Consider the following 13,084-nt stretch of genomic DNA (forward strand, 5'->3'; position numbering starts at 1 on the left):
CCTTAATTGATCACAGCCTGAACGCCGAGTGCCAGAAGTCAAGATACCGTGGATATCGTGTCGAGCCGCAGCAAGAGAAGACAAAAACAAATTGATTCCTGCAAAAGCAAACGCAGTTTCCTCCCTTGCCTAAACAGCGCTACCCTTCACCTCATTCTCCCCCCCCTTTCCCCATCTCTCTCCATCCCTTCCCTCGCCTCCCAGGGCATCTTTGCACAATCACGGTGATATAATTGATCCTGGGAGGACGCACGGCGAGCTGGCACAAAAACCTCCTGACATCAAAGCCGGCGCTGGCAAAGTCACTTTGCAACCGAAACCTTCTTCTTGTCGCCCACCGAGCGTCGGCGTCCGTCAGGTGGCGTGCACGCGCGTCGAGATTCCTCTCACGTCGTGCGACCACTCTCACTCATTCCACTATTACTGCTTTTTTGACTTTTATCCATCCTTTTGTAATGATAACTGCAATCGATGACTTCACTTCCTTTTTGTTGTTTTGTGTGTTTATTTATTTATTTTTTTGTAAGTTTTTCTTTTGTCGTTGGAATGACCTGAGCACACTGGAAACATGGTCATCCAGTCCATAATACTACCCGCGGTTGGTAAAGTAGCTAACCCCGGAGACTCAAACCCCAGTATTAAAGACCAACCTGAACGGTTTGCATTTTTTGTAAATATCGGTAGATACAGGCGATATAAACCTATCCTGTAAATTTCAGCCTCCAAAACTTATCCGTTAATTAATTAACCGCTACGATTCGCACCTGAAAGAAAATAAGCAAATTAATATTTTGGATAAGCAATAATTGATAAAAAAGTTATTTGTTCAGAATGTCTTTGAGATACAATTTCTGTAGCTTCTTGCAGCTCTTGCTATTTTTAAAAAAACTGTTTCTCGTTTTAATTGTAAGTTCCATGCGTTACCCTCTGATCCCCAAACACCTGTTTAATGAAAAGAAAAACCGTTTAAAGAAAATATTCGCTGCGCCGGTCGGTTAGGTAACTTCACCTCCTTAGAGGCTCATAGTCAGGGGCTAGTTTGTCGAAGAAACTTCGCTACCTGGTTTCCTACCGGAGTTATAGCAGTTTGTCTGTGATTTAAGGGGAAATGTTGTAACAGTTTCATGAGTCACACGCAAACTGTAAAGTGGGTGGTTACTCACACTTTGTTCTATCATTCATACTCCGCGCTGTGTGACCTGTCGTGCACGTGCATTATTTGCAGAACATCTAAAGCCACACACACACATTCCCAACAAAAATTATGTTTTCAGTACATTGTGCGCATTGAAAAACAATTTTCTGTACTGACATTGAAAGATTCTATTTCTCATTTTCTCAATCCATCACTCCACCATTCCCGATTCCTCCCCACCCGCAAGGTAAGAGGCCGTAAAATGTTTTCACCGTTAGTCCTTTTCTCATCTTCTAACATGCAAGGCAGCTTGTCATCGAAAAAAACAAACTCGTAATTTAAGGATCTCAAACCTCAAACGGATGTAAGAAAAACGGATACGGGTAAATCGTCTTTCCACGCGACTAAAAATGCTTACTGGCCAATGATGCACCTTGCAGTGACGTCAATAGGAAAGCCAAGGCGCGCTACTCAGCAGTGAAATATTGAAAAACTTTAGTTCAAACACCCTACCCGTTCCACCTCACCTCTTTGCGCGTTTGTGACGCCAGAATATACAACGATGACGACGAAGGCGTCAAGAACAATAACTCTCGTCGCTAATCTTCCTTCCGGTAGATTCTTTTTTTCTCTCTCTCTACCAAGAACCCTGGACCCATTTTTTGAGTTAAAGAACGAAGGGGAGGTAAAAGGTAGACATAACTGTACTGCTCGTCTCTGACGTCACCGGGTCCCTTCTCTTGACGTCATCGGGATGAACCTTTCACGACCCGGCTCGGTCTTACCTCATATTTTCCCAGGTAAACCGCCAGATTTCTGTGCACCGGCATGCAGTTGTTTGGTTTTCTTTTGCGCTCGTGTTTTGTGTTCCCTTCATATGCTGCAGGTGCGGGCAGCTTCTTTTTTTTGGCTGGAAGACGGGAGGAAAAAACCCAGCCCCGTCGGTGATGAATGCTGGAAAGTGGTGCGAGGGACTTGAGCACAAGAGCGGCCTGGAATTCTGGTGTTGAGAGTTGCACCCACGCAGCGAAGGTAGCCCCTCCATCTCGTGCTTGCTGTTGGCACACTGTACCGACAAGCTGTTACATGTGGCGAGGTAACGTCCTCGGACGCCGCTGCTTAACGAGACAAGTCTTACCTCCAACTTGTTTTTTTATTTCTGGCTTATGAGTTCTGCTTGATAAAACGTTTCATTGAATAAACAGAGTGGGCGCTTTGAAAAACGAAGGCGAGGCAATCTGACTGACAGACAAACCAGAAAACACACAAACACACACACTCTTCGAAAACGTCACCCATCCTAACCAAACTATCCTGATAGTGTACTGACCCAAGCGAATAATAATGATACTGATCCTAGCAAACACTCAAACAGCGGCAATGATCCCGGCGAACACTCTAACAGCATCAGTGTTACTAGGGAACACTCTAACAACGTCCCTGATCACAAGAAACACTCTAACAACGTCCCTGATCACAAGAAACACTCTAACAACGTCACTGACCCCAAGGAACACTCTAACAACGTCACTGACCCCTAGGAACACTCTAACAACGTCACTGACCCCTAGGAACACGCTAACAACGTCACTGATCTCAAGAAACATTCTAACAACGTCACTGATCCCAAGAAACAGTCTAACAACGTCACTGATCCCAAGAAACAGTCTAACAACGTCACTGATCTCAAGAAACAGTCTAACAACGTCACTGATCTCAAGAAACAGTCTAACAACGTCACTGATCCCAAGAAACAGTCTAACAACGTCACTGATCTCAAGAAACACTCTAACAACGTCACTGACCCCTAGGAACACTCTAACAACGTCACTGACCCCTAGGAACACGCTAACGTCACTGATCTCAAGAAACATTCTAACAACGTCACTGATCCCAAGAAACAGTCTAACAACGTCACTGATCCCAAGAAACAGTCTAACAACGTCACTGATCTCAAGAAACAGTCTAACAACGTCACTGATCTCAAGAAACAGTCTAACAACGTCACTGATCCCAAGAAACAGTCTAACAACGCCACAGATCCCAAGAAACACTTAACAACGGCACAGATCGTAGCGAACACATCAATAATCATAACTACTCTAATGATGTTACAAACTACACTAACTACACCAATGATGCTACAAACTACACTAACTACGTCAGTGACATCACCAACCACACTAACTACACCAGTGATGTTAGCCAACAACTATGATGTTTGTCGTCAACGCTGTCCTCACCAATTCTCTCACTAAACTTACTTCTTCCCACGTACAACTAACCCGCGCTGTCTTTCTAATTTCGCTACAGCTTGTTGACAAATATCAACATGCAAACACATCAAAATATGTTTACACACCGCCGTTCACGCTGCTGGAATCTTCCACGCGACTCCCGACAGAAAAAAGAAAGGGACGAGAAAAAAGTCGATGCTAGAGCCAGATCGCGAAATGCAAGAAGAAGAAGAAGACAACTTTTACGATGTGAAAACAAGCATAAGATTGTTGGCATCTGCCACCCAGCGATCACATGACTAAACTGTTTGATAGTTCGGGCATCCACTGAGAAGACCCCGACCTTCTCGTCTGCGACAGCAATTCGCATGAATAGCCAATCAGACAGATGGCTCGCCTGGGAGAGCCCCGTGCGTTGGCCTCTCAGTACACAGATGGATACCGGCATGAACATCATAAGCAAACTCTGGACAGAGAAAAAAAAATCCCTCAAAAAGCGAAAGGATTTTTAGTGCACCGAGAATGTCTGTGTGTTTGCGCGCGTGCTTGACTTCATGCGAGAAAGACAGAAACATAACATGAGAGAGATTGTTTACCCCACTACCCAAAATCATGCGAAAAGCAGTATTTCTGCCAAACAAAACGTGACCCAGGAGCATGCGCACACACACATGCATGCACGCGCGCACGAATATCAGGACGCCCTGCTCGTGATGTGCACTCGGTGCTTTACTCTCGTCAGACCTCGGGCATCAGTCGTCATTGGCTGCCAGCCTCCTCCACATCCTAGAGGAGGAACATTCAGCAATAGAAGTGTGAATGTGAATAGCTATGCTCTACGTGTAACAGTTCATTTCCGTTTGCAGACATCTTGAACAAATGATAAATAACTAATTACAATTCAAATTCAACTTGAACAACTCTTAAGAATTTTAAGTAAACCGTGCACTTAAGCACATTCGTTAATGGGCATTGGTTGTGAATGAAGTCTGTACCGATGAATGGATTTAATTTAACAAAATCGTAAACATCTGTGTCTGTATAATGTTTTAAATTAAAAATATTTGGAAATATTTGAAGAGCAATCAATTTGGCGGTAGCCAACCCATCTCTAGCCTTGGAGATACATCGTTTATTTTCATTTCGAAACCGATTTTCTGAAGCTCAGAAAGCGAATGTGAAATAGGATGTAAGTTTACATACTGAAATATCAGATATATATATATAGAGAGAGAGGGGATATAAGTGTACACCTTCCATCAACTATAAAAGGTGATGACAGTTACAGCAAGTAACCGACTTCCGTTTGTGTTGTTCTTTGATTTACGGCTCGATGCAAGAGAAATATTCATAAAAAGAGAAAAAATGAAAGGAAGGGAAAAGATGAACATGAAACTACAGTGATCGTTCTTTCCTCCTATTACACCTAATCTTGAAGAACAACGAATCCCCACTAACACGATTAAAATATATTTATACAAGAGTTCTCTGTTCATCACAAAATAAAAATAAAAAGATAAAATATCTCGCATATAAAAGGGGGTTTTGTGTTTCTCTGTTTGCCTGGGGTTTTTCGGAGGGAAGGGGAGTTGTACAATTTTCCGTAAGCATCTCCGAGATAAAACTTTTTTAAACGGACGGAATTTTTTTTTTAAATGTCGGCTGAGAAGAGTATTATTTTGACTCGATCGAAACTTCTTTTTTTCAGATTAAAATTAATCAAAATTAAATGACCCAATCACAGGCAAATCTGTACAGTTGGGAAATCCCAAATAAGGTTACAGATGGACGTTTCCGTCGGTTACAACTTTTTTGTCAGAAGATGAAAGATGAAAACATATCCGTTCAAAGGTATGAAGACCTGAAGGTATGTGCTTTTTCCCAACTTCGTGTCACTCGACTAAGAAACTGTGTGAACTGGTTACATAACACACATAACATCACATACACACTGTTACATAACACACATAACAACACATACAAACGGTACACGCAGGAGGTGATGATGGATGACAACACATCTAATGAAGTGTTACTCAATTCCCGTTTGTCACGCAACTCGACAGTTCCCCCAACCCCCCCACCCCCCGACACGCGGCCAGTCGATGCGAGGAGGAGATAAAAGTGATCGCCACAGGTGACTGACAAACCGTGGCGACCTCCAGCTTTTGAAGCCAGTGGCGGACCAGCGAGTACAAGCAAAGCCCTCCATCAACTCTCGACATCAAATGGTCCGAGGTTTGGAGAGAACTACTTTTCTGCGCATTGTTCTGTTATAGCCTCAGGAGGAATTGGAACACTGACGACCCTCGCACACGCACACGCACACGCTCATACACTCCCCACCCCATCCATTTGACCAAAACGAAGTTTTACTTTTATAAAATCCAGAAACTGCTTACCTGGTCGACGGAAGAAAGCAGCAATACAGCGATCTGCAAAATGGACAAAAAGACATCTGGTCAGCGAAAATTCATCAAGATACAAACATAAACATGTCCTCATTAACTGTAAGCACAATGCAATAACATCGACATTATTGTTATGTACAACAGGATATACACGGCGAAGAGACAGCCTACATTGATGATGATTATCTAATGAATTTTTAATGAACTTTCCAGAAGTACTGTTAATAGACAAAATGTTATTAAATCATAGTTACATGTATATGTTTAATATGAATACTGCTTGACTCAGTTACATCATCAACATGATATCAAGCTTTGTGTTTATGAATTTGCCATCAATTTGAGTGGATGGGAAAGACATGCCAATTAATTGGGAATGTGGGTAAGTAAATGTAGATTTTTGCTTTATCTTTGTAGCTATCGAGAACCTATGAAGCATGACCCCTCGTTACCGATGTAGGGGCTTCGAGCGTTGCAAAAGCAAACTATCCCTCCCCGTCCATCTCCTATTTGCTCGTATGCTGTCCATGTTTCGTTCTTGCTAAGAGCATGCTTCTTAGGAGTGTGAGTATGAGCTTTACAAATTTTGCATTTATCTATTTATTATTATTGTTCAGAGGTCTCCGGTTGGTTAGACCAAAACGTTTTTCCACCCAGAGGAAATTTTGCCGTATAAGAATAGAGGGGTGATGGACAGAACCTGGGAAGAGGGGGTTGTGAAGCTGAAGTACCCGGAAAAAAACCTCCGATGGTCACATGTGACGAGTGTCCCGAGCCAAGATGCGAACCGAAGACCGCTTAATTCTCACAAAAGTATTCAACCACTTACGCTCACGGGCCTCTCCCCCCATGCCCCCGGGCAGAGGTCCCTCCCAAGCTGGCAAATGTAGCTGTCAGAACACAGGACGGTCACTGGCTGGCCGGCGACAGGCGCTCGGACCGCCACAACATCACCTTCACAAACGCAGTTGTGAGCTAATCACGTGGCCGCTAGCGTCTGTCAACCTCCTAACGCGATTGGCTGCCTAATACCGCGCGCTGGATGATTGGCGTGACGAGAAAATGACCAACAATTACACCGCCTCGTGCTGGCAGCGCCGAGTATTTGGCGGATTTCACCGCGGGGCGTGCGGAGATAAGATAAACGGGAATTGAGCCGCCTCCACAACCTCGGGGAGGAATATGACATGTCACAATTCTATTGCCGTTCCCACAGGAGGAAAGAGAATGGAAGCGGAAAGACAGAAAAAGGGGGGAAATAGGTGGAGGAGAAAGTGACGATGACAGACAGTTGCTAAGGGTCTCCACCCCTTCCGTGCACGACAAGGGTTGTCAAGCGTTGTCAAGGACGCCATCCAATCACACAGCCGCTAATAGGCAAATGTTTTCACCTCAGAAACACTCTCTCGCCAGGTTCTCGGCGATGATTTTCGGTGACCAAAGTTGTCCACACCATAAGAAACACAGACCTCGCCGCCAGCCACACGTGCCAGGCGACACAATGAGCTTATCAAGCCATCACACGGCGACAGAGCTCGACAACCAGTCGATCAATGTTTACACATGAACTGACAGCTGAACACAAGATTTTTCTTGTTCAAGCCATCCATCGAGCGCGGTGGACGTTACAAAATATGAGGAGAGAGATTACTTGGGAATAATATCTCTATTCACCACAAAAGCTATGTGGGAATAATATTTCGCATTGTGTAGGACTGGCCTTGTGGGTCTGGTGTTTCAATTAACCACAATAGCTAGTTGGGAATAATATTCGTTTCTATGTTAACGGGATGTGTTATCAAGGGATGCAAACTATTCTAGGTGGACCATTGACTGCTAAACAAGGTTTTGTTGTTTATTCAGTCGGTAGTAATAAAAATGTAGACAACTCCGGAATAAGAGAGAGTTGGTCATCTTTGCTGGCAGACACAGATTAATGGGTGAAAATGAATCTTCTGTTTAACCTTTTATCCCCACTTTAATATTTTTACAGGTAAAGTGCGTGTTGCGAGCTGAAGGGTTGAAGGTTTCTAAGCTTCTTATCATATGTATGGCTTTAAAGAACAACAAAAGTTGAGGAGTAGGACAGGACTTCGATTGTATGACCACCTCTGCCAAAAGCCCACAGCCTAGTATCTGGACCATAAAGCCACATCATGATGACTATGAAACGCGAAAATAAATATAGTATTATTATTTTTATTTAAATTTCATGAAATAAAGCTTGAATCCTCTACAAGAACTTATTGCCCATTGAAATTCACTTTGTTGTTGAACCTTACACGAGGGTCAACAATCTCAAGTTCCCAGCTCGAACACGTGACAATTTGGAACACAGCTGTGTGCAAGCACCTACATCTCGATCACTCCTTCCGCTATTGATGAAAAGCAAAACCCATCAAGAGCAGATGACAACCCTGTCATGATTCCGTGTCGTAAAGCTTGTTTGATGACAATGCACCAGGGAGCCCAAGGTCCCTGCACTCAATATACGACAAATAACTGTCAACATTCCGTCGCCTTGACGATTAACCTCGGCGTTGTACATGACGTGGCGCTCGATGACGGTTTTATTTTGCCAACATGTCATCCACGAAGACAGGAGATGAAATTATCTTCTAAGGTGAGACAGAAAGTGAACATTTCTAAACACCTTGTTCAATCCACAACAACCCTCAATCTGCTATGTTTGAAAGTTTGAAACACATCTTTTATTTTAAAAAAAAGTTAGGTGTTTACAGATGATGTGGTACTTTGCAGTATGTATGTTCGTATACCAGTTAGTATAATATGTAAGACCTCTCTCTTCTGTGCTACGCCAACGACTAACAAATAAAAAAGTTACAGTAGCATCCTTACTCTACATAAAATCATCACAGTACTTCTTGTTTGTTTGTTACACCTCTAAAAATAAAATGCAGCTATCTCTTGTTGATGCCAAGAACATTAGTCCACACAAGGTAAACCAAAGGTAAAATTGCAGGTGCGTTACAGAAGGTGACTCTTACTTTCATGTCTCCCTTTTATTTGTTTATTTTATTTTTCACTTGCTAATATGCAGTAACGACATGTGTTAGTTAGGAATCTGCTTATTGTTCCCGACACAAATTCTCTTCCTTCGTCCTTGTCCCGGGCAGATCACCCTAGCTTCTATTGTTTGTGGCAACGCGATCGCACAGTAAAGCCTGTAGAATGCACCTTGGCATATACTTCTACACCACATGCGACAAAAACGACCTGAAAACACCGTAACCACTGCCATCAATGTTGTCTGCCACGTCACCTATCGCCCAAGACTGTCCAGAACCAACGCTTGACCGTTGACTACACTTTCAAACTGCTACTGTCTGTCTTTCGGTTGACAGGAAAACATCCGAGATGAAGCCGTTTCGTGGAGGTTGTAGCTTCTGGCAGCTCCATCATGGCCTAAATGCCATGACAAACAATGTGGGGCTTGTGGGCCACCGCTGTCAGCAGACATTGCTAAAGGAAACTGAAGAGCGGCTCAGGAAAGGTAACTCTTAATACGAAGCACGTGCCGGCATGGCGGGGGCCCCGCAGTGCACGCGAGCTCAACCGCCCGACGTCTGCGGAACGCTGCTCGCGGCGAGCGCTAGCCGTGGGTCCATCGGTCGCTTCTGCCTTCCTAAAATGGCCGCCGTTATGTGTGCGCTGTTATCCTTGTTTGTTATGCAATGTTAGAATGGACACACGACCCTCTTTGACTACTACACCTCGGCGAACTCTCGACAAAATCTTTATTTTTTTTTCTCTCTCTCTCCCACAACATGTCGCTGAGGACGAAATATTCCATCATATTAATCAAACGAAGAAGACCAAAATGGCTGTTTCGTTGATTTTGCGTCTTTGATTTTTCGTGTAAGAGGAATTTTGCAGGAAAAATGTAATAAAGCATAACTCCTTGTGGAGGAAGCTCTCCCTCTCTCTTTATCTCTCTCTTTGCCATACTCTCCACTCCCAGCCTTGTGTCTGTCTTGTTTCTCTCTTTCTTAGACATATAAATTTCAGGACAAAACAACAAAAATCAACATTAGCAGAAATTTGCAAATCGGATCAGAGCAACACATCCGAGCATTGTCATCTGGGCTGCTATCCATTATCTTCATTGATGTCATTATCGTCATTTCTCGCTCGCAGCGATGGAAATATTCGTTTACCATCAAATAAATCCGTCATCGGGATAAAATAACCAAAGAACAACAAAAGCTGAAGTGGCTGACTCCTTTAAAAATCTCCAACTCAGGAAATTTTGTTTACAAGGTATGGAAATGAGTACTATTATTATCTGAGGTCAAAGTTGAAGCTAGTTTTTTTCCCCCATTCTAATATGTGAAAGAATGATTTATGTGGCCGTTGCACACCGCCATTTAAACCTCCGCGTGTCTGAACACCACTTCCCTCTTGTCGATTCTCCCCCACTGGGTGTTTCGTAACCAAAATTCCCACAAGGGGCTCTGACACCAAGATTCAGCCGTCGAAGAACCTCCCCGAGGTCGGAGGTCGCAGCAGGCTGAAACGTTTCGTATGTTTTCAACCCACGCCAGACCTCCCAGCCGAACTAATTCAAGGTCCCTCCCGAACTGCGTGTCACGTGCACAAAGGTCAGAGGCTGCGGCAGCAGCTACAGTGTTCCGGAGATGTGATCACAGAAGGATGTAGCGCCTCTGCGCATGCGCTGTGATTCCAGAGTAGCTCCCTGGAGGACGGCCTGGGCAGCTTCGGGTGGCACTGCTCCCCCCCACCCGACCCTACCCACCCTTGGAGCCATGCTGATAAAGGTGGACCAGGGCGCGGCAGGAAGGAGGGAGCAAAATAGAAATGCATTTGCTGGATCGGCAAAACAGCTCTACAATAATACATGGAGAATGAGTTGAGTGCACGCAGGCAAAACAGAAGCCACCAAAAATAGACTTTTCTTCATGGATGACAGAATGTGCTAATAAGTGTAAGAAAGAGAGAGAGAGAGACGGAGGAGAAGGAGGGTGAGACAAAATGCCACCCGTTCGAACGAGTAAAGATGTGGTGAAAGGTTCTCTACACGGGATTTCAATTAAGGCGGCGATCGTTTCTCGCATAGAAAAGCGAACTGGGAAGAGCAGGGTGTTCTTTATTATTAGAGCATTTTCTCTCCACTTTGGCCATTGTCACGTGTTAGGATATGAATTCGGTCACTGGCATGTTATGTCACGTGACTATGCTGCACTGAGCGTCTCGCGTCACCTGTGGACACATCGCGTCAAGGAGCAGAAACACCTGGACGTACTTCGTCACAAAGTGAAGCACACCTGGACACATAAACTTAACACAGTCGTCTGATTGTCATCTCACAAAACGAAATTTTCTTACATTTTCTCGCATCACGGTAACCCAGTTCCCCTACCCCAACCTCAGCTCAGATCCAGCCATACAGGTGAACAGTCCACACCGACCACATCACCCGCGCACGAGCGCACGGAATAATCACAGATACGCGTTGCAGCTGAGGGATTCGACAACAGCAAGTGTGCCACCCCCCTTCTCCTCAATTCCTGGGAGGAGACATGCACTCTTGGGTACAAGCCCGCCATTGGTAACCTTTAAGGGTGACCCGCCCCTTATCCCGTGGCCCTGACTAGGGTGCGTATCTTGCCGTAAAGCAATACCTAGTTATCCGCTCTTGCGATGCCCCCTTTTGTCTATGACGACACAATTCTTCCCATCTGGCACCGCGATTCTCCCTCCATCTTCCCCCTCCACCCCGCGACCGTGCCAGCCTTGCTTACCCCATTCTCTACACCCCACCCCTTGTTTTTTCAACCCCGCCGCGACTTGAGGGGCGAGTGTTTGGGACACTTGAACTCTGGTCAACATGCTGAGCTAAAGTTCAAATGTAACTGTCAGTACACTTGCCAGAACAATGGCACCAACTTGTCACGTGATCGTCTAACTTCTAAACGGTCTTGAGAACCGCGTACTTCTCAAATAAGTCAATATTTTTCCAGGCAAAAATAAAATAAATTTCGAGAAAGCAAATATATAAATGTGTTTGTGTGTATCTGTGAGTGCATTGATGTGTGCAGGTGGGGTGGATGTGTAGCTCCGCTTGAACCCTATGCAAATCCACACCGTTCGTTACCAAGCTTACCATTGCTACTTCTTTAGCCTATAGTAGTGTTTATCTCCCCTTTGTTAAAAAAAAAAACAATCGGAGGAGTCATCTCCCTTCCCCCACAATCCCTTCACTGTGGTCTGGTCCGCGAGGGCACTGAGCGCTGACAGCCAGGCCAAGTGGCATCACCAGGGTACCTTTGGCAACACAAACTATTTGCTAAACACCATCAAGTATTTGAGAACGATGCCGCAATAATGCCAGAGTCCCACAAGATCACCACTTCGTGGGGGAGAACGCCAGGGCTTCCTCCACGGAAATGCTTCCATGCTCCTCCGGATACAGTCATCAGGTGCAAACACACGCTAGGTAAATAACCACACTTTCACACATCAAACCCATGAATAAATACACATATACAGGCAGTCTCCGGATTGCAAAACAATTATATTCACAGACCCGTCTTTAAGTCGACTGCGCATGTCAAAACACAAATCTTTATAATCAGTCAGTATTACATCTTTCCTTTCTATATCAATAAAACGTTTCAGAAACTCTCCCAAATATTCCCTAAAAAACTTAAACACAGTAATATTAGCGGAACAAATTAGTAGGAAACTGTCATTTAATTCCTATACCCACCTCGCCCCTCCCCACCCCACACAAATTGATTAATTAACGAGTGTCTTTCCTCAGACAACCTCTCCTCCAGCGCCGCATCCTCCACCAAGAACTTATTTCTGCATTATTCATCAACTTCTGATGTTCTTAACAGCTGCTTTTCCCATGAATTATATTTTCAAAGACATTTCTATCCGTTCGTTAACGTCCCTTGTTCAATTAGTCGTTTTTTTCCAGTATTTTATGTTCCTTGGCCTTGTCATCACCATGCATATTGCAAACGTCTGCTTTTTTTTTTCTTTGCACATCAAACACAGTTTTCGTAGAAGTCTGATGCTGGTCATCTGTTGTTTATGACACTTCTAAGAAGGCGGCATAGCAGGTATTTCGGAGTGAACATAAATTCAGGAGGTTTGTCTGACCTGGCACCTGCTGCTGGATCCGGTAATTTTAATTAAATACAGGTAAAGACAACTCCTCGAAAGATGGTTAAACCCTCGTGCATCATTTCTTGTGTACTAACTTACAGCCACGATCACGTGATTTGATGCGCGTGTAAACTGTCGGCTTT

At 44.3% G+C, this 13,084-nt stretch overlaps 1 long non-coding RNA gene across 1 annotated transcript in view; it reads right to left on the bottom strand.

The window, feature by feature from the left end:
- The window catches only part of LOC112556612, a 148,026-nt gene that overhangs the window by 46,096 nt on the left and 88,846 nt on the right, over positions 1-13,084 (bottom strand). Inside the window, exon 4 of the long non-coding RNA XR_003097787.1 lies at positions 5,775-5,807. This is a non-coding gene — a long non-coding RNA (uncharacterized LOC112556612). The remainder of the gene's footprint in view (positions 1-5,774; positions 5,808-13,084) is intronic.

This window comes from Pomacea canaliculata, linkage group LG2 (assembly GCF_003073045.1).
Source record: "Pomacea canaliculata isolate SZHN2017 linkage group LG2, ASM307304v1, whole genome shotgun sequence".
In the NCBI taxonomy this organism is placed as follows: domain Eukaryota; kingdom Metazoa; phylum Mollusca; class Gastropoda; order Architaenioglossa; family Ampullariidae; genus Pomacea; species Pomacea canaliculata.